Source organism: Coregonus lavaretus, assembly GCF_964263955.1.
Source record: "Coregonus lavaretus genome assembly, chromosome: 7".
NCBI lineage: Eukaryota > Metazoa > Chordata > Actinopteri > Salmoniformes > Salmonidae > Coregonus > Coregonus lavaretus.
Window position 1 is genome coordinate 33,602,829 of NC_139994.1, and position 21,247 is coordinate 33,624,075.

The 21,247-nt window shown below is 44.7% G+C and overlaps 1 protein-coding gene across 1 annotated transcript in view; it reads right to left on the bottom strand.

Annotated features, from left to right (window-relative positions):
- The window catches only part of rbms3 (RNA binding motif, single stranded interacting protein), a 272,924-nt gene that overhangs the window by 123,561 nt on the left and 128,116 nt on the right, over positions 1-21,247 (bottom strand). The window lies entirely within an intron of this gene.

Genomic DNA, 21,247 nt, shown 5'->3' on the forward strand with positions numbered 1-21,247 from the left:
GTTGATACTGTGTAAAATGGGGTCTTCATATTTAAGCGTATAAATATCTATTGATATAAATGTTTATTTTATCTCACAGATCAGGGAAGATTGAGATGCTCTGTTGCCTTGAGTATCAAATGGCTACAACACCCTTCCTGTTTTCAAGATACTACACTGAAGAAAAATATAAACACAACATGTAAAGTGTTGGTCCCATGTTTCATGAGCTGAAATGAAAGATCCCAGAAATGTTCCATACGCACAAAAAGCTTATTTCTCTCAAATGTTGTCCACCAATTTGTTTACATCCCTGTTAGTGAGCATTTCTCATTTTCCAAGACAATCCATCCACCTGACAGGTGTGGCATATCAAGATGCTGATTAAACACGATGATCATTACACAGGTGCACCTTGTGCTGGGGACAATAAAAGACCACTCTAAAATGTGCAGTTTTGTCACACAACACAATGCCACAGATGTCTCAAGTTTTGAGAGAGCGTGCAATTGGCATGCTGACTGCAGGAATGTCCACCAGAGCCGTTGCCAGAAAATGTAATGTTAATTTCTCTACCATTGGCAGTACGTCCAACCGGGCCTCACAACCGCACACCACGTGTATGGCATCGTGTGGGACAGCGGTTTACTGATGTCAACGTTGTGAACAGAATGCCCCATGGTGGTGGTGAGGTTATGGTATGGGCAGGCATAAGCTACAGACAACGAACACAACTGCATTTTATCAATGGCAAATTCGAATCCACAAAGATACTGTGACGAGATCCTGAGGCCCATTGTCGTGCCATTCATCCGCCGTCATCAACTCATGTTTCAGCATGATAATGCACGGCCCCATGTCGCAAGGATCTGTACACAATTCCTGGAAGCTGAAAATGTCCCAGTTCTTCCATGGCCTGCAAATTCACTGGACATGACACCCATTGAGCATGTTTGGGATGCTCTGGATCGACATGTACGACAGCGTGTTCTAGTTCCCGCCAATATCCAGCAACTTTGCACAGCCATTGAAGAGGAGTGGTACAACATTCCACAGGCCACAATCAACAGCCTGATGAACTCTATGCGAAGGAGATGTGTCGCACTGCATGAGGCAAATGGTGGTCACACCAGAAAATGACAGGTTTTCTGATCCACGCCCCTACCTTTTTTTGTGTGTTCGTGCCGTGAAAGGAGGGGTTTATTCTTTGTCTGAAAGCAATGGCTAGCTAGTATGCTAACTATTCTAGCTAACTAACTGGCTGAATAAGTTGACGACGGACTCGCTCAAGCTGTCGGGACTAACCCACAACGTTAGACACGGACACGAATGATCTGCTTGGCGTGTTGACACACTGGTGGTTTGTTGTGGCCGAGTATTGGTGCTAAACCGTGTTGTTGGAGTCCGGCATGCTAGCTGGCTGTGGCGTCTTATGACTAGGTGCCCTGGACGATTTTCACGGGAGGAATACTGTACCAAGTTAGCTTGCTGAATAAACTAAGTTAGTCTATTCCTAGAAAACATTGAACCACTGTAGTTTACAACATTTATAGTTTCTGAGGTGGAAGTTGGGAGAGTTATATTTGGGCGTTGTGGTGAGGGAGGCCCCGCTCTCTCCTTTCCCAGATGTTTAGTTCATTTCATTCCGATCTCCTTTGCATTATTGTAGCCATTTTCTGTAGCCTGTCAACTATGCCTCTGTCTATCCCTGTTCTCTCCTCTCCGCACAGGCTATACAAACGCCTCACACCGCATGGCTGCTGCCTCTCTAACCTGGTGGTCCCTGCACGCACCACCCACGTGGAGTTCCAGGTCTCAGGCAGCCTCTGGAACTGCCGTTCTGCTGCCAACAAGGCAGAGTTCATCTCAGCCTATGCTACCCTCCAGTCCCTCGACTTCTTGGCGCTGACGGAAACATGGATTACCACTGAAAACACTGCTACTCCTACTGCTCTCTCCTCGTCTGACCATGTGTTCTCGCATACCCCGAGAGCATCTGGTCAGCGGGGTGGTGGCACAGGAATCCTCATCTCTCCCAAGTGGACATTATCTCTTTTCCCCCTGACCCATCTGTCTATCTCCTCATTTGAATTCCATGCTGTCACAGTCACTAGCCCATTTAAGCTTAACATCCTTGTCATGTATCGCCCTCCTGGTTCCCTTGGAGAGTTCATCAATGAGCTTGACGCCTTGATAAGTTCCTTTCCTGAGGATGGCTCACCCCTCACAGTTCTGGGGGACTTCAACCTCCCTACGTCTACCTTTGACTCATTTCTCTCTGCCTCCTTCTTTCCATTCCTCTCCTCTTTTGACCTCACCCTTTCACCGTCCCCCCCTACTCACAATACGCTTGACCTCATCTTTACTAGATGCTGTTCTTCTACTAATCTCACTGCAACTCCCCTCCATGTCTCCGACCACTACTTTGTATCCTTTTCTCTCTCGTTCTCCTCCAACACTACTCACTCTGCCCATACTCAGATGGTAATGCGCCGTCGCAACCTTCGTTCTCTCTCCTCTTCCATCCTATCATCTCTTCCCTCTGCTCAATCCTTCTCCCTCCAATCTCCTGATTCTGCCTCCTCAACCCTCCTCTCCTCCCTTTCTGCATCCTTTGACTCTCTATGTCCCCTATCCTCCCGGCCGGCTCGGTCCTCCCCTCCAGCTCTGTGGCTTGATGACTCATTGCGAGCTCACAGAACAGGGCTCCGGGCAGCCGAGCGGAAATGGAGGAAAACTAGACTCCCTGCGGACCTGGCATCTTTTCACTCCCTCCTCTCTACATTTTCTTCATCTGTTACTGCTGCTAAAGCCACTTTCTACCACTCTAAATTCCAAGCATCTGCCTCTAACCCTAGGAAGCTCTTTGCCACCTTCTCCTCCCTTCTGAATTCCCCCCCCCCCCCCCCCCTCCTTCCTCTCTGTGGATGACTTCGTCAACCATTTTGAAAAGAAGGTTGACGACATCCGATTCTCGTTTGTTAAGTCAAATAACACTGCTGGTCCTGCTCACACTGCCCTACCCTATGCTTTGACTTCTTTCTCCCCTCTCTCTCCAGATAAAATCTTGTGACGGCCGGCCGCCCAACAACCTGCCCGCTTGACCCTATCCCCTCCTCTCTTCTCCAGACCATCTCCGGTGACCTTCTCCCTTACCTCACCTCGCTCATCAACACCTTGACCGCTGGCTATGTCCCTTCCGTCTTCAAGATAGCGAGAGTTGCACCCCTTCTCAAAAAACCAACACTCGATCCCTCTGATGTTAACAACTACAGACCAGTATCCCTTCTTTCTTTTCTCTCCAAATCTCTTGAGCGTGCCGTCCCCTAGCCAACTCTCTTGCTATCTCTCTCAGAATGACCTTCTTGATCCAAACCAGTCAGGTTTCAAGACTGGTCATTCAACTGAGACTGCTCTTCTCTGTGTCACGGAGGCTCTCCGCACTGCTAAAGCTAACTCTCTCTCCTCTGTTCTTGTCCTTCTAGACTTGTCTGCTGCCTTTGATACTGTGAACCATCAGATCCTCCTCTCCACCCTCTCCGAGCTAGGCATCTCCGGCGCGGCTCACTCCTGGATTGCGTCCTACCTAGGGGTGTAACGATCCATCTACTACATCGATGTATCGATTTATATTCCTATGATCCAACTACATCGATCTGTGCTCGGCGAGTTGGCCTTTTGGACAACATATATCAATCTAACATCGTTTTAAAATGTAATAAATCGATTGTATCGATACTAGGAAATAACCCATTGGATTTAAGCACGTCAGACTTTATATGGATGTTTTTTTCTTAGCACTTTTAATGATAAAGGCTTTAAACATTACTCGATTCAGCCTGCCTATCCGTGACGTCATCGCCCCGCGCCAGCAGCAGCGCAAAGGCGCAAAGACAACAAAACATAGCATGGCGGACGACAGAGGAGAAGCCGACGAGCGAGAAATTATCAAGCCACCATTGCGGTCCTTACAAGAAACAGGAATCTAGGAAACTTCACCTGCACTGTCCAGTATCCAGGTATTTATTTCAGTCACACTGGTTGAATTTTTGGCTAAAAGGTTACTGAATCGATTTCAAGTCACTGAATCGTTTCGGATCGTATCGTTCTAAATGAACCAATATCGTCCTTGAATCGTATCGACAACCACAAATCGAATCGTTGTTAAAACGAATCGTTACACCCCTAGTCCTACCTGACCGGTCGCTCCTACCAAGTGGCGTGGCGAGAAGCTGTCTCCGCACCACGTGCTCTCACCACTGGTGTCCCCCAGGGCTCAGTTCTAGGCCCTCTCCTATTCTCGCTATACACCAAGTCACTTGGCTCTGTCATATCCTCACATGGCCTCTCCTATCATTGCTACGCAGACGACACACAACTAATCTTCTCCTTTCCCCCTTCTGATAACCAGGTGGCGAATCGCATCTCTGCATGTCTGGCAGGCATATCAGTGTGGATGACGGATCACCACCTCAAGCTGAACCTTGGCAAGATGGAGCTGCTCTTCCTCCCGGGGAAGAACTGCCCGTTCCATGATCTCGCCATCACGGTTGACATCTCCGTTGTGTCCTCCTCCCAGAGTGCGAAGAGCCTTGGCGTGACCCTGGACAACACCCTGTCATTCTCCGCTAACATCAATGCGGTGACCCGATCCTGTAGGTTCATGCTCTACAACATTCGGAGAGTACGACCCTGCCTTACACAGGAAGCGGCACAGGTCCTAATCCAGGCACTTGTCATCTCCCGTCTGGATTACTGCAACTCGCTGTTGGCTGGGCTCCCTGCCCGTGCCATTAAACCCCTATAACTCATCCAGAATGCCGTAGCCCGTCTGGTGTTCAACCTTCCCAAGTTCTCTCACGTCACCCCGCTCCTCCGCACACTCCACTGGCTTCCAGTTGAAGCTCGCACCTGCTACAAGACCATGGTGTTTGCCTACGGAGCTGTGAGGGGAACGGCACCTCCGTACCTTCAGGCTCTGATCAGTCCCTACACCCAAACGAGGGCATTGCGTTCATCCACCTCTGGCCTGCTGGCCCCCCTACCTCTGCGGAAGCACAGTTCCCGCTCAGCCCAGTCAAAACTGTTCGCTGCTCTGGCACCCCAATGGTGGAACAAGCTCCCTCACGACGCCAGGACAGCGGAGTCACTCACCACCTTCCGGAGACACTTGAAACCCCACCTCTTTAAGGAATACCTGGGATAGGATAAAGTAATCCTTCTACCCCCCCTTACCCCACCCCACCCCCCAAAAAATAAAAAAAATAAACAACATTGTAAAGTGGTTATCCCACAAGGTGAATGCACCAATTTGTAAGTCGCTCTGGATAAGAGTGTCTGCTAAATGACGTAAATGTAAATGTAAATGTAACAGGTGCATATTTGTATTCCCAGTCATGTGAAATCCATAGATTAGGGCCTAATGAATATATTTCAATTGACTGATTTCCTTATATGAACTGTAACTCAGTAAAATCATTGAAATTGTTGCATGTTGCGTTTATATTTTTGTTCAGTATACATTCTATATTTGATGCTATTGAAATGACCTTGGGTCAAACCAAATAATACCACTTACGAAACAACCTTGGCAAGGCCCCCTGTGGGCACAATAGACTACAGGCTTAGAGTTATCTTCTATGGAATTGTACTAAAAAATTCAGTAGTTCTTGCTCCGGCAGTATAATTGAGGACTCTTCACAGTGAGCCTTGTTAGTTCAGCCTCTGGACATGGATGAAGACACTTTTATTCCATCATCTTAAAGAATAATTCCACCCCAAAACTATATTTTGGTATTTGTTTCATTAGTCCATTGCTGATATGTGACATGTTTCAGGAAATTAGGCGCATGTCGCACGTCACTACTTCATAGGAGAGGCATATGAAAGTAAACATGTATTTTTTTATCCAAATGCGTTTTTTTCGGCAGAAATGCCTTCTGGAACATGTGAACTTTCATGTGCCTCAATAACAAACTTGTATGCCATCTGTAAATACGAATTAAATTGTTAAATTGAGCCTAGTTGTTTTAGCCATGGAAAAATACAGGAACCTTCCTGCTAGCCATGATTGGCTGAGATAATGGAAGGCCTGGACATGCCGAGAGATGAGTTTGGGTTGGTCTGCCATGTAGCATGCGTCTGTCTATAACATGAGCTGCTCAGTATGTGTATATAATCCTTTCTACCGCAGCTTTTTTGAACGATATCATGAAGAACTGCAAAAGTGTTGCTAAAGCTCTCCATTTTCTAGAGGACGATCATGCCATGCTGACTCTCTCTGATTCCGGATTTCATCTTCAAACTAAGGGCAACCATGGCATCCGTGACAGAGAGGGAGAAGCATTCATCCATGTATACGGGTAAGAGTCTAGCTAGCTAGCCACATTTTCAGATATCATACGTTTCTAATTTTGTCAGAAAGCTAACATTGAACCTAATTGGTTAGCTTTAGCTGCCTGCAGAGTCATGTATGGTGGCTAGCTATGACAATCAGTATGGGTTGGGATTATTGCCACGTTCGAAACAACTGGGAACTGGGAACTCAACTTCAGTGCGTTCCAAGACAGTGGCCACCCATCATTCAGAGCAGGTGGGGCAGAGCTTTTTGTTGTTGCCTGATTTCCATGTTATTTTGGTATTAATACGTGTCACATATCAGTTTGCAAACAATGTAAAAATCAACAACATTGAATTAATAAAGCTGCATACAAACATGGTCTCTTTTTTGCTTTCTTGAGTATGGCAGCTCCAAAATGCAGGTGTTTCAGCCTAGCTCAGTGCTTTCTGTGGTGGTGGGACAGCCAGGGGTTGGTAATGTTCTCTAATTGCGCCATGATTGGCTCAGTGTTTTGTCACTCATTGGGACACTATGTCACCGCAAAATCTACGGGGAGAGCTCGAAAATTCAAGGCCCTTGGGTGATGCCATAGAGTTACATTAGAAGTGTCCATCCAAGAAGGCTCAAGGTCATTGGCCACAGATAAAATGACATCAAATCAAGCTAGACAAGCGGTCATCATCATGAATCAAGTCGACAATATACTGGCAAATCCTTTTCAATCCTTCCTTGTCATATGAAGAGAAATTATAGATAAAACTTATCGGTGCCCATCGGCCATTGGACATGTGCAAGCGTTGCAAAGCAATCACTATCCTGCTATTCAGTGGAGTGGGTGTGTGGTCCAAGTCTGGGTTTAAGGGTCTCTTTTCCAAGCTTAAAAGGATAAACATTCAACACCATGGGCCAGAAAAAGTTGAATACATTGGCCATGTTGTCAATCCAGCATGACAACTCACCTTGTTGTGCTGTGCTCACTTGAACAGGAAGGTGGCGCGGCGGTCCTTCTTGTGGGCAAACTTTGTCATCAAAGTCTGGCATTCTCTGGATTTATGGTGCTTTCAAGACAACTGGGAACTAGGGAAAAAACTAGCTCCGACTGGGAAAATATGTTTTGAAAGGAATTCCACGTCGGGAACTCAGGCCTCTTTCTAGAGCTCCGACCTGAAGATCACTAACATCATGATTCAACCTTGTTTTTTTCAGTGTTCCCAGTTGTCTTGAAAGCACCATAAATCCAGAGAATGCCAGACTTTGATGACAAAGTTTGATGACAAAATGTTCACACAATAAAGACCGCCGCACCACCTTCCTGTTCAAGTGAGCACAGCACAACAAGGTGAGTCCAAAAATGTATTTTATGCCGCTGCATAAATGACGTAATATGCCAGGGAGATATGTATACTGTAGCTAAGAAAGTAATACTAAGTGTATGTTGTGTAGTAATCTGTTAGTAGCCCATGTGCCTCACCCTAAAAATGTTAGCCTACTGTTCTGACTTGGTGGTGCATATGTAGCCTCTAGCCTGTTTTAGATAAATGTAGTCATTGAATATTGTAAGTGCTTTCATTGTCTGCTTATATGCCCCCTTTATTTATCCTACGGTTCCGACTTGGTGTACAGGGAGAATACTGTAAAACGGCCCATGTTTTGAATTCTGTCGCTGTACATTTCAAAAGTGCTGAACAAATATGTCCGTCCTAGCTCGCTCATTAATGTCTTAATCGAAATTACGTATTGCCTCTTATCCGCCCTACGTCCCCCTATGTCATAGTTTGTACATCTCAATTGTCAGTAGAAACCACATTTGTTTAAGCAAGTCAGCCATACCAGCAGTTTTTTTAAAGGCAGTAAATGAGGCTAAATGAACTGTTTTCGCTGCCAGACAAGGCTCTGCTGATTGTTGCAGTGGTAAGGATTCACTCCATGGTGCTGAAAATAAAGCTCTGGTGTTGGGACAGCTTTATGTAGGCCCTAACAGTTTGTGGGCACCGTTTGTCACCGTTATAGTACAATTAATGTATTGTATAGTGTTGTGTTGTGTAGTGGCTTTGCTGGCATGCATCTAAAAAAATTGGGGGGAGTTTACCCCACCAAGATTTACATTATAAAATCGCCACTGGTTCAAGACAACTGGGAACTCGGAAGAAAACGAGCTGCGACTGGGAAAATAGTTCACGGTCATCCAACTCGGAATTCCAACTCGGGAAGTCGGCATCTTTCTAGAGCCCCGACTTTCCAATCTGAAGATCACTGACGTCATGATTTGACCTCGTATTTTTGCAAGTTCGCAGTTGTCTTGAAAGCAGCAATATGTTCATTGTTTAGCTAGCTCGCTAGCTAGCTACATGTCTAAACAAAAGACTCCACTTTGCCAGATTACATGACCCATCAAGTTAGCCAGGTGTGTCTGGGTGTGATTACGGTCAGCTATTGTATTTCATGAACATGTGTACAGTGCATTCGGAAAGTATTAAGACCCCTTGCCCTTTTCCACATTTTGTTACGTTACAGCCTTTTTCTAAAATTGATTAAATAAAACATTTTCCTCATCAATCTACACACAATACCCCATAATGACAAAGCAAAAACAGGTTTTTAGATTTCTTTTGCAATTTTATAGAAAATAAAAAACATAAATACCTTATTTACATAAGTATTCAGACCCTTTGTTATGAGACACGAAATTGAGCTCAGGTGCATCTTGTTTCCATTGATCATCCTTGAGATGTTTCTACAACTTGATTGGAGTCCACCTGTGGTATATTCTATTGATTGGACATGATTTGGAAAGGCACACACCTGTCTATATAAGGTCCCACAGTTGACAGTGCATTTCAGAGCAAAACCAAGCCATGAGGTCAAAGGAACTGTCCGTAGAGCTCCGAGACAGGATTGTGTCGAGGCACAGATCTGGGGAAGGGTACCAAAAAATATCTGCAGCATTGAAGGTCCCCAAGAACAGAGTGGCCTCCATCATTCTTAAATGGAAGAAGTTTGGAACCACCAAGACTCTTCCTAGAGCTGGCCACCTGGCCAAACTGAGCAATCGGGGGAGAAGGGCCTTGGTCAGGGTGATAACCAAGAACCCGATGGTCACTCTGACAGAACTCCAGAGCTCCTCTGTAAAGATGGAAGAACCTTTCAGAAGAACAACCATCTCTGCAGCACTCCACCAATCAGGCCTTTTATGGTATAGTGGCCAGACGGAAGACACTCCTCAGTAAAAGGCACGACAGCCTGCTTGGAGTTTGCTATAAGGTACCTAAAGGACTCCCAGACCATGAGAAACAAGATTTTCTGGTCTGATGAAACCAAGATTGAACTCTTTGGCCTGAATCCCAAGTGTCACATCTGGAGGAAACCTGGCACCTTCCCTACGGTGAAGCATGGTGGTGGCAGCATCATGCTGTGGGGACGTTTTTCAGCGGCAGAGACTGGGAGACTAGTCAGGATCGAGGGAAAGATGAACGGAGCAAAGTACAGAGAGATCCTTGATGAAAACCTGTTCCAGAGCGCTCAGGCCCTCAGACTAGGGCAAAGGTTCACCTTCCAACAGGACAACGACCCTAAGCCCACAGCCAAGACAAAACAGGAGTGGCTTCGGGACAAGTCTCTGAATGTCCTTGAGTGGCCCAGCCAGAGCCTGGACTTGAACCCGATCGAATATCTCTGGAGAGACCCGAAAATAGCTGTGCAGCGACGCTCCCCAGTCAACCTGACAGAGCTTGAGAGGACCTGCAGAGAAGAATGGGAGAAACTCCCCAAATACAGTGGGGGAAAAAAGTATTTAGCCAGCCACCAATTGTGCAAGTTCTCCCACTTAAAAAGATGAGAGAGGCCTGTAATTTTCATCATAGGTACACGTCAACTATGACAGACAAATTGAGAAAAAAAATCCAGAAAATCACATTGTAGGATTTTTAATGAATTTATTTGCAAATTATGGTGGAAAATAAGTATTTGGTCACCTACAAACAAGCAAGATTTCTGGCTGTCACAGACCTGTAACTTCTTCTTTAAGAGGCTCCTCTGTCCTCCACTCGTTACCTGTATTAATGGCACCTGTTTGAACTTGTTATCAGTATAAAAGACACCTGTCCACAACCTCAAACAGTCACACTCCAAACTCCACTATGGCCAAGACCAAAGAGCTGTCAAAGGACACCAGAAACAAAATTGTAGACCTGCACCAGGCTGGGAAGACTGAATCTGCAATAGGTAAGCAGCTTGGTTTGAAGAAATCAACTGTGGAAGCAATTATTAGGAAATGGAAGACATACAAGACCACTGATAATCTCCCTCGATCTGGGGCTCCACGCAAGATCTCACCCCGTGGGGTCAAAATGATCACAACCACAGATCCACACGGGGGGACCTAGTGAATGAACTGCAGAGAGCTGGGACCAAAGTAACAAAGCCTACCATCAGTAACACACTACGCCGCCAGGGACTCAAATCCTGCAGTGCCAGACGTGTCCCCCTGCTTAAGCCAGTACATGTCCAGGCCTGTCTGAAGTTTGCTAGAGTGCATTTGGATGATCCAGAAGAGGATTGGGAGAATGTCATATGGTCAGATGAAACCAAAATATAACTTTTTGGTAAAAACTCAACTCGTCGTGTTTGGAGGACAAAGAATGCTGAGTTGCATCCAAAGAACACCATACCTACTGTAAAGCATGGGGGTGGAAACATTATGCTTTGGGGCTGTTTTTCTGCAAAGGGACCAGGACGACTGATCTGTGTAAAGGAAAGAATGAATGGGGCCATGTATCGTGAGATTTTGAGTGAAAACCTCCTTCCATCAGCAAGGGCATTGAAGATGAAACGTGGCTGGGTCTTTCAGCATGACAATGCTCCCAAACACACCGCCCGGGCAACGAAGGAGTGGCTTCGTAAGAAGCATTTCAAGGTCCTGGAGTGGCCTAGCCAGTCTCCAGATCTCAACCCCATAGAAAATCTTTGGAGGGAGTTGAAAGTCCGTGTTGCCCAGCGACAGCCCCAAAACATCACTGCTCTAGAGGAGATCTGCATGGAGGAATGGGCCAAAATACCAGCAACAGTGTGTGAAAACCTTGTGAAGACTTACAGAAAATGTTTGACCTGAGTCATTGCCAACAAAGGGTATATATCAAAGTATTGAGAAACTTTTGTTATTGACCAAATACTTATTTTCCACCATAATTTGCAAATAAATTCATTAAAAATCCTACAATGTGATTTTCTGGATTTTTTTTTCTCATTTTGTCTGTCATAGTTGACGTGTACCTATGATGAAAATTACAGGCCTCTCTCATCTTTTTAAGTGGGAGAACTTGCACAATTGGTGGCTGACTAAATACTTTTTTCCCCCACTGTACAGGTGTGCCAAGCTTGTAGTGTCATACCCAAGAAGACTTGAGGCAGTAATCACTGCCAAAGGTGCTTCAACAACGTACTGAGTAAAGGATCTGAATACTTATGTAAATGTGATATTTCTGTTTTTATTTTTTATAAATTAAAAATAAACTTATTTTGCTTTGTCATTATGGGGTATTGTGTGTAGATTGATGAGGGGGAAAAAACGATTTAATACATTTTAGAATAAGGCTGTAACGTAACAAAATGTGGAAAAAGTCAAGGGGTCTGACAACAGTGACCCATTCACTTAGCTAGATGTGGCTGGGGGGTGGTTATAGCATTTCTTTCACATTACCCATCAATTTAGACAAGTGTGTCTGGGTAAGAATTATCTAATAATTATAAAATATTTATAAAATATTTATCTAGACCCTTTCTATTTTTGATATTGCTACTATGCAAATATGCAAGTAACCATTTCACTGTACCGTTTACAACTTCTCTATTGCTGTGCATGTGACAAATAAACATGGATTTTATTTGATATGGTGTGTGCTTACCAGAGACGGTAATGTGAAGAACAACATGACCTGCACCAAAGTCAGATTAGGATCTAGGCCAAGGACTAGATAAAGTGTATTGTGCTACAATTTCACCACTTTTAGTCTTGAAATGGCCTCATGTGAATCCTTAAAGAGATGGGTGGGGCTAAGTCTTAAGAGGGTGTGAACCATGCTGAATGGGTGTAGACAAAGAAGAGCTCTCCAGTAGGTGTACAAAAACATTCAAGGGCCATTTTCTCAAAGGTGGGGTTACAAGTTTGTCAACTTTCAAAGCAGAATTACAGCGCCTTGCAAAAGTATTCATTCCCCTTGGCGTTTTTCCTATTTTGTCGCATTACAACCTGTAATTTAAATGGATTTTTATTTGGATTTCATGTAATGGACATACACAAAATAGTCCAAATTGGTGAAGTGAAATGAAAAAAATAACTTGTTTCAAAAAATTCAAAAAAATAAATAACGGAAAAGTGGTGCATGCATACAGTGGGGGAAAAAAGTATTTAGTCAGCCACCAATTGTGCAAGTTCTCCCACTTAAAAAGATGAGAGAGGCCTGTAATTTTCATCATAGGTACACGTCAACAATGACAGACAAAATGAGAAAAAAAATCCAGAAAATCACATTGTAGGATTTTTAATGAATTTATTTGCAAATTATGGTGGAAAATAAGTATTTGGTCAATAACAAAAGTTTCTCAATACTTTGTTATATACCCTTTGTTGGCAATGACACAGGTCAAACGTTTTCTGTAAGTCTTCACAAGGTTTTCACACACTGTTGCTGGTATTTTGGCCCATTCCTCCATGCAGATCTCCTCTAGAGCAGTGATGTTTTGGGGCTGTCGCTGGGCAACACAGACTTTCAACTCCCTCCAAAGATTTTCTATGGGGTTGAGATCTGGAGACTGGCTAGGCCACTCCAGGACATTGAAATGCTTCTTACGAAGCCACTCCTTCGTTGCCCGGGCGGTGTGTTTGGGATCATTGTCATGCTGAAAGACCCAGCCACGTTTCATCTTCAATGCCCTTGCTGATGGAAGGAGGTTTTCACTCAAAATCTCACGATACATGGCCCCATTCATTCTTTCCTTTACACGGATCAGTCGTCCTGGTCCCTTTGCAGAAAAACAGCCCCAAAGCATGATGTTTCCACCCCCATGCTTCACAGTAGGTATGGTGTTCTTTGGATGCAACTCAGCATTCTTTGTCCTCCAAACACGACGAGTTGAGTTTTTACCAAAAAGTTCTATTTTGGTTTCATCTGACCATATGACATTCTCCCAAACTTCAGACGGGCCTGGACATGTACTGGCTTAAGCAGGGGGACACGTCTGGCAATGCAGGATTTGAGTCCCTGGCGGAGTAGTGTGTTACTGATGGTAGGCTTTGTTACTTTGGTCCCAGCTCTCTGCAGGTCATTCACTAGGTCCCCCCGTGTGGTTCTGGGATTTTTGCTCACCGTTCTTGTGATCATTTTGACCCCACAGGGTGAGATCTTGCGTGGAGCCCCAGATCGAGGGAGATTATCAGTGGTCTTGTATGTCTTCCATTTCCTAATAATTGCTCCCACAGTTGATTTCTTCAAACCAAGCTGCTTACCTATTGCTGATTCAGTCTTCCCAGCCTGGTGCAGGTCTACCATTTTGTTTCTGGTGTCCTTTGACAGCTCTTTGGTCTTGGCCATAGTGGAGTTTGGAGTGTGACTGTTTGAGGTTGCGGACAGGTGTCTTTTATACTGATAACAAGTTCAAACAGGTGCCATTAATACAGGTAACGAGTGGAGGACAGAGGAGCCTCTTAAAGAAGAAGTTACAGGTCTGTGAGAGCCAGAAATCTTGCTTGTTTGTAGGTGACCAAATACTTATTTTCCACCATAATTTGCAAATGAATTCATTAATAATCCTACAATGTGATTTTCTGGATTTATTTTTCTCAATTTGTCTGTCATAGTTGACGTGTACCTATGATGAAAATTACAGGCCTCTCTCATCTTTGGGGAGAAATCAAGTGGGAGAACTTGCACAATTGGTGGCTGACTAAATACTTTTTTCCCCCACTGTATGTATTCACCCCCTTTGCTAGGAAGCCCCTAAATAAGATCTGGTGCAACCAATTACCTTCAGAAGTCACATAATTAGTTAAATAAAGTCCACCTGTGTGCAATCTAAGTGTCACATGATCTGTCACATGATCTCAGTATATATACACTTGTTCTGAAAGGCCCCAGAGTCTGCAACACCACTAAGCAAGGGGCACCACCAAGCAAGCGGTACCATGAAGACCAAGGAGCTCTCCAGGTCAGGGACAAAGTTGTGGAGAAGTACAGATCAGGGTTGGGTTATAAAAAAATATCAGAAACGTTGAACATCCCACGGAGGGCCATTAAATCCATTATAAAAAAATTGAAAGAATATGGCACCACAACAAACCTGCCAAGAGAGGGCCGCCCACCAAAACTCACGGACCAGGCAAGGAGGGCATTAATCAGAGAGGCAACAAAGAGACCAAAGATAACCCTGAAGGAGCTGCAAAGCTCCACAGCGGAGATTGGAGTATCTGTCCATAGGACCACTTTAAGCCGTACACTCCACAGAGCTGGGCTTTACGGAAGAGTGGCCAGAAAAAAGCAATTTCTTAAAGAAAAAAATAAGCAAACACATTTGTTGTTCGCCAAAAGACATGTGGGAGACTCCCCAAACATATGGAAGAAGGTACTCTGGTCAGATGAGACTAAAATTGAGCTTTTTGCCCATCAAGGAAAACGCTATGTCTGGCACAAACCCAACACCTCTCAACACCCCGAGGACACCATCCCCACGGTGAAGCATGGTGGTGGCAGCATCATGCTGTGGGGATGTTTTTCATCTGAAGGGACTGGAAAACTGGTTAGAATTGAAGGAATGATGGATGGCGCTAAATACAGGGAAATTCTTGAGTGAAACCTGTTTCAGTCTTCCAGAGATTTGAGACTAGGACGGAGGTTCACCTTCCAGCAGGTTGATGACCTTAAGCATAATGCTAAAACAACACTTGAGTGGTTTAAGGGGAAACATTTAAATGTCTTGGAATGGCCTAGTCAAAGCCCAGACCTCAATCCAATTGAGAATCTGTGGTATGACTTAAAGATTGCTGTACACCAGCGGAACCCATCCGACTTCGGTCGCCAGCTGGACAGTGTTTCCTCCGACACATTGGTGCGGCTGGCTTCCGGGTTAAGCGAGCAGTGTGTCAAGAAGCAGTGCAGCTTGGCAGGGTCGTGTTTTGGAGGACGCATGGCTCTCGACCTTCACCTTTGATGCAAAATGCATCATACCGGCTGTATTTCTGTATTTTAAAAGTTATATATCTTAAAAGTTATATAACTTGAAAACTGATTGCTGACATGCAAAACATTTTGGGACTATATCAACAATGGACTAATGAAACAAAAACCAAAAGATAGTTTTTAGGTGGAATTTTCCTTTAAGGTCTCCTGAGGTTCTCCATCGAGGTGCAGACCCATGGTTCTCAGGCTCACAAGGACCCCATAAACCACAAATGGGGTGACCCCTGTCCTCACAAACCCCCAAAGGGGATGTGCGTCCAGCTTGGTTTCCCCTTTTACAGTGCTTCCAGTGCTTTACTGCACATTCCCCTTGGAGCAGCGCCGGATGGGGTCCGAGGCACATAAAGTCACCATGCATGCCGTCTCCACTATGGATGAGTCAAATGATCCGCATCAGCGGACATTACTGACTTCAAAGCGTTTGTCTGTAAGACCCCTCTGCTGGCCGGTCTGCCAGCACATGGCTATGTTAAGAACGTGGACCCCAAGACTCAGCTGGTTAAGAATGTGGTCCTCTGTAGCTCAGCTGGTAGAGCACGGTGCTTGTAACGCCAAGGTAGTGGGTTCGATCCCCGGGACCACCCATACACAAAAATGTATGCACGCATGACTGTAAGTCGCTTTGGATAAAAGCATCTGCTAAATGGCATATTATATTATTATTATTATGGGTCAGGGAACTTCACTGTTTACTGAAGGGCGGAAGGCAAACTTAGTCAACTCACACACATGCACACACATACACACAAGGGGTACTTCTGCTACCAAAATGTATTTTTTGTAACGGGCACACAGTAAGAGGTTATTCTGCAACATGGTTGCATTAGAATACAGTATGTAAAGAATAGTGACGTTTAACCATCGACATAACCTGAAAGGCCGCTCAGCAAGGAAGAAGCCATTGCTCCAAAACTGCCATATAAAAGCCAGACTACGGTTTGCCACTGCACATGGGGACAAAGATCGTACTTTTTGGAGAAATGTCCTCTGGTCTGATGAAACAAAAATAGAACTGTTTGGCCATAATGACCATCGTTATGTTTGGAGGAAAAAGGGGATAGCTTGCAAGCCCAAGAACACCATCCCAACCGTGAAGCCCGGGGGTGGCAGCATCATGCTGTGGGGGTGCTTTGCTGCAGGAGAGACTGGTGCACTTTACAAAAAAGAATGGCATCATGAGGAAGGAACATTATGTGGATATATTGAAGCAACATCTCAAGACATCAGTCAGGAAGTTAAAGCTTGGTCGCCAATGGGTCTTCCAAATGTTCAATGACCCCAAGCATACTTCCAAAGTTGTGGCAAAATGGCTTAAGGACAACAAAGTCAAGGTATTGGAGTGGCCATCACAAAGCCCTGACCTCAATCCTATAGAACATTTGTGGGCAGAACTGAAAAAGCGTGTGCGAGCAAGGAGGCCTACAAACCTGACTCAGTTACACCAGCTCTGTCAGGAGGAATGGGCCAAAACTCACCCAACTTATTGTGGGAAGCTTGTGGAAGGCTACCCGAAACGTTTGACCCAAGTTAAACAATTTAAAGGCAATGCTACCAAATACTAATTGATTGTATGTAAACTTCTGACCCACTGGGAATGTGATGAAAGAAATAAAAGCTTAAATAAATCTTTCTCTGTACTACTATTCTGACATTTCACATTCTTAAAATAAAGTGGTGATCCTAACTGACCTAAGACAGGGAATTTTTACTCTGATTAAATGTCAGGAATTGTGAAAAACAGAGTTTTAAATGTATTTGGCTAAGGTGTATGTAAACTTCCGACTTCAACTGTATATAGAACCTATGACATTTATAAAACAATTCGTTTTTCTTTTGTCACTGTCACGACTTCCTCCGAAGCTGCCTCCTCTCCTTGTTCGGGCAGGCTTCGGCGTTCGTCATCACCGGCCTTCTAGTCACTGCCGTTCCTCATCTCATCATTCCATTTATTTTGTCATGTTTATTACACACACCTGGTTCATATCCCCTCATCAGTACCTGTATAAGTGTTCCCTCTGCTCCCCCTTGTCTTTGTGTGTGATTGTTACTTTGTGGAGGTATCGCTAGCTCTGTTGAGCCTTTTGTTATTTTATCACCTGGAATATTTACCCGTGTATGTTTGGTTCCCAGTACGCATTTAAGTCGCACTGGGATCGTGTTTACGCATTGCTGCGGACTACCTTGGGCTGAATAAAGCATATTCCTTCTTTACACTCCTGCGCCTCCGTCACAGTTATAATTTATGAATTTATTTGGGTAAAATATGTATATAACAAAATGTTAAAAGTGGACCCAGAGGATTTTTCCAAAGTGGATGCCCATAACTGTCAATACAGACCCAAGACCGATGACGGAATCAGAGTCAATCCTATCTGTATAAATCGTGATAACACACCAAATTGACAAAACAAATACTTATTTGCAATTTCCCTGTGTTCACCTCAAAGCGCCACATTCCTTCAGACAGAGTCAGACCAGCAGGAGATCATTGTTGCTGTATGACTGTAGTGTCTCATTGGCTCAATAGCACCAGATGACCTATGTTGAGGGGCTGGACGGCTGCTTGTAACAGTCTAATTAGCATCTAAATGGCCTGTAAGAGAAGTGGTGCTGTTAGAGGCTGGAGGAGATAGATAATGTGCTTGTCATGGACACTGATGATACACTGAGTGAACTAACAAACTAACGACCCACCCTTGTGTCTCACTGAGATCTCCCCATGTCTCAACAACAGCTCGCTGTGGGTGGGTGGGTGTGTGTGTGTGTGTGTGTGTGTGTGTGTGTGTGTGTGTGTGTGTGTGTGTGTGTGTGTGTGTGTGTGTGTGTGTGTGTGTGTGTGTGTGTGTGTGTGTGTGTGTGTGTGTGTGTGTGTGTGTGTGTGTGTGTGTGTGTGTGTGTGTGTGTGTGTGTGTGTGCGTGCGTGCGTGCGTGCGTGCGTGCGTGCGTGCGTGCGTGCGTGTGTGTGTGTGTGTGTGTGTGTTTGTGAGCGGGAGGGAAGACATGCATGACGGAAGGGCTCTCGTTTAGCGGCCCTCCAACATTAAAGCATCTAGACAAATTGGTCATGACGAAGATGGGAGATAGGAGGTGAACGTCCAGATCACAGTGTGTATAAGAGACATAATTAGGGACCTCTGGTCCTCAGTGAAGGATAGAGGGGAGGTTTGGATGGATGCCCATTAAGTGATGTAATTTTGAACTGAGGTCAGGGGTCAAGGAGGAGAGTGGTGAGACTGTCCCCATTTCATTGTGATGTCACACACTTTGGCAACAATTTACAATTGTCTTGAAGAGTGAAGTGATCTCTATTTTGAATTGCACATATACTCCACAAATTGGAATATTGGCATTCAATTAGTTATGAGTTACATACATCTAAGGTTCTAATCGATCCACCAGACACACTGAACATTGGCCCGACTACACTGAACATTTTATGCCAAGCCTCCACATAGCTTTCTTGATGCACATGATATACCACTGTTTACATATCAAATACTGCTCTCACTTACTCCACACATATAATTTTTTCTATTTTAAATGTTGTCTACTATTTCTCTTTTTTTTTCTCAGCATTGTTGGAATGGGCCCGTAAGTAAGCATTTCACTGTTATACACAGTCTATAAATTCTTCAGTTAATAAGCCTTTGTTAGAAAATGTGAACTCATCAATCCTTTATCATGGCAACATCTAATGAGGTCTTAATTCAAGTGTGTGTGCATCATTAACAAGGCCTGCTGTTTGAAGACAGCACTTGAATCGGCCTTTCATCTCCACCACAACGTGTGGAGAAAACTGGTCATATTACGCTGCTGCGCAAAAACCTAGCAAATGGTCATTTGTAATGTTTCACCCCGTGTGAATACTTGTAAAATACTTCTATAATATTCTTCTCTTGATTTGCCTTGTAGAGTCACACTATAAATCTCTTGACTTGGACAATGGGATTAAGAATGAGGAGAATTGCTAAAGTTGGTCAACTGGCAAACCAGCAGTGTTTAGGACCTCGGAGGCTGCCACCAGATCATTCATCCTAAAAAACGTCAACCTGCTTTACTGTACCCGGTAGTACAGTAAATGTTGGCATCCTGGTACTCAGCATCTCTTCATGGGCACTGGGCTGTGACAGCACCATGACTCGCAACCTGGCAGCAGACATGAGGGATTGTGTCACCGTGTGATGACATCAGAGGAGGCTTTGGGGGATACAGGTGTCAACCATGACTGGTGACACCATGTCCATTTACAAGACCCAACACAAAGATAAAGGGATAACGATCAACGCCGATAGCATACTTTTTCACCACACCCTGTCAAGTGCCTTTCCCGTTGTCTCTCTACCATTACTGCTATAGCATACAGCCTAACAGAAATTGTGGTTGTTGTGTTGTTGTTGTTTCCAGTGGTATGGCCTCATGTGACTGCTATGTGCTAGCTGCATTTGTGCAGGCAGCGCAACGCCCCCACATCCCCCGCTGCTATAATTACACTAATTGGAATCAGATGATGCCCGGCTTAGTTGGAAAGGAATGCAAACGGGGCTACAGGGCTTTTCCGCACGGAAAATCCACTGGAAGAGGTGAACACGAGACAGAGGGGGAGAGGAGAGCAGAAGAGGGCCGGTGCAGTCATGCAGTCACGCATTCTGTTGTCCTGGCATTAATAAAATAGCCAGGATTCCTTGAAACACAGTGAGGCAAACACACACACACACACACACACACACACACACACAAAAGGTTTGAGTGTTGTCGTATGTTGGCAAAATGTTCAGGCAGCATGTCAGGTAAAGGCATGATTTCAATTACCTAAACACACTACATACAGTGAGGGAAAAAAGTATTTGATCCCCTGCTGATTTTGTAAGTTTGCCCACTGACAAAGACATGATCAGTCTATAATTTTAATGGTAGGTTTATTTGAACAGTGAGAGACTGAATAACAACAACAAAATCCAGAAAAACGCATGTCAAAAATGTTATAAATTGATTTGCATTTTAATGAGGGAAATAAGTATTTGACCCCTCTGCAAAACATGACTTAGTACTTGGTGGCAAAACCCTTGTTGGCAATCACAGAGGTCAGACGTTTCTCGTACTTGGCCACCAGGTTTGCACACATTTCAGGAGGGATTTTGTTCCACTCCTCTTTGCAGATCTTCTCCAAGTCATTAAGGTTTTGAGGCTGATGTTTGGCAACTCGAACCTTCAGCTCCCTCCACAGATTTTCTATGGGATTAAGGTCTGGAGACTGGCTAGGCCACTCCAGGACATTAATGTGCTTCTTCTTGAGCCACTCCTTTGTTGCCTTGGCCGTGTGTTTTGGGTCATTGTCATGCTGGAATACCCATCCACGACCCATTTTCAATGCCCTGGCTGAGAGAAGGAGGTTCTCACCCAAGATTTGACGGTACATGGCCCCGTCCATCGTCCCTTTGATGCGGTGAAGTTGTCCTGTCCCCTTAGCAGAAAAACACCCCTAAAGCATAATGTTTCCACCTCCATGTTTGACGGTGGGGATGGTGTTCTTGGGGTCATAAGCAGCATTCCTCCTCCTACAAACACGGCGAGTTGAGTTGATGCCAAAGAGCTCGATTTTGGTCTCATCTGACCACAACACTTTCACCCAGTTCTCCTCTGAATCATTCAGATGTTCATTGGCAAACTTCAGACGGGCCTGTATATGTGCTTTCTTGAGCAG